Source organism: Zea mays, chromosome 4 (assembly GCF_902167145.1).
Source record: "Zea mays cultivar B73 chromosome 4, Zm-B73-REFERENCE-NAM-5.0, whole genome shotgun sequence".
Lineage (NCBI taxonomy): Eukaryota > Viridiplantae > Streptophyta > Magnoliopsida > Poales > Poaceae > Zea > Zea mays.
The window spans coordinates 74,674,285-74,676,209 of NC_050099.1; the positions used below are offsets into that span (position 1 = coordinate 74,674,285).

Sequence of the window (1,925 nt, forward strand, 5' to 3'; positions counted from 1 at the left end):
ACCACAACCTGCATAATACTATGCTACAACAGTAAAGTGTGCTGCTCATTAAATAAGAAGTGCTAAACAACAATAAATATGGTATGTTAACTAATTTACAGACTTTGAATATATCATTGTAAAGTCCACAAGCAAATTAGATAAACTAAGAACTAGCAACATATTGTTTGCTGATCTAAAATATGAAATAATGCAAGGTATGTAAAATCGAGTACGTAGTTAACCTTAGGTATACCTGCTAAGCCATCTCATCCCTCAACCACATCAATGCAACCTCTCTATCATCATTGCATGCACTCAAGAATATCTGTCGATTGTCAGGGTCCTTGAACACCTTATATGCTTTGACCTTCTCCTCTTTTGTGACTTCCAATGTGTTTAGAACTACTATGCAATTCTTAGTTGAGAAATCATCACATCATCTTGCCTCCCTTTCTCTTGCCAATTGTGTCGCTTCATCTTCAGCTTGTTTGCTTCTAATGTCTAGGTACCTCTCCATCAATACTTCTATGTTGGAACTCTTCTTCGGCCTCTTTGGTCCTTTTTCTTCTTCATTCCTTGAAACAGCAGAAGTCCTTTTTGACCTTTCATCCTGCCTATCAGCATTTACATTAACCCCTTCAACTTCATACACTATGTCTTCTACTTCATTTTGTCTGTGATCTTCCAAAGGGTCTCCCACATCTTCACGGTCTTCTACATTGATAGGGACATCTCCAGACCCAATTTGTGTGAGATCTGGACCATTTGGTTGAGTAGAAGTGAAGTTGTAGGTCCCTTCAGTAGTATTACATATACAATGAAGTTTTAGTGCAAGAAATAGTACAACATAGTGAATAAACTTAGTTACTGGTAAAAGGAAAACTAACCATCATGTAGCTCTCCCAAAGCTTCAAACAGAGGAAAAGATTTGTTGCGGAATTTTTTAGCCCTTGGAAATGACTGCACAATAAAGTAAAAAACTAAATGTGAGATGAATAAAACAAACAACACTTAAATATTCATGTAAATGCCAAGCTAAGAACTGACACCACACAAAAAGATCTCAAGTTTACAGAAACATGGTAATAAACTTACTTTGATTATGTTGTCCCATATCGGTGGATCAGCTTGAATCATACACCTTTTCTCATCCCAAGAAACTCCGCTTTGTTTCCTCGCATCTTTCAACATCCTGTAATCTCTCTTTAACTCCTTTTCCTTTTCTTGGATTTGAACTTTTGAGAAACCTGCATATCTTTCCCTCTCTTGAAATTCCTTGGCAATCTTGTTCCATGCATCGGGTGTCCAACCATTGTTACCCTTATATTCAGGTGTATTGTGTTCATGTAACAAGTCAACAAGGGTCTTCTCTAACATAGAATTCCAATTTGCTCTTGTTTTCCCTGCAAATCAGCACATAAGCAACATAAGAAAGAACCAAAACTAATCAGAAAGAACCAACGTGTATACCTTTTGGAGAGCCTCTATGTGTCTTTGAAGCAGTAGCTATAGGAGATTTTTTTCTTTTGTGCATCTTTAGATAAGAGCATGTTAAATCTCGAAGACCCCCTTCCAAGCATGTTTAATCTTGGAGACCCTCTTCCAATCATGTTAACTTATAACATGAGCATAATTAGAACTTGAAAGCATAATTATGAATAAAAATAAATTTTAGAGATTATTGAACTGAAAGCATATTTGAATAACATTAAAACATCATAACTAGTACAAACTACATTTCCTAAGAACTTATTGCAATCCTAATAACATTAAAACATATTCTAATGCATCACTAATTGTTTCTGTGTTGTTGATAATCAACCCATATTTGTTGTGCAATTGTGTCTCTGAGATTGTTGCCTTGTTCATTGCCTTGATCATTGCTTTGATCTCCATCTGGAAGGTCAACAACATTGCCTTGAACATTTTCTATCTGATCTTAT

General features: G+C 35.7%; 1 pseudogene; it reads right to left on the reverse strand.

The window, feature by feature from the left end:
- Window positions 1-238: 238 nt before the first annotated feature.
- Window positions 239-1,390, reverse strand: LOC109945527 (uncharacterized; annotated as a pseudogene).
- Between the last annotated feature and the right edge of the window lie 535 nt (window positions 1,391-1,925).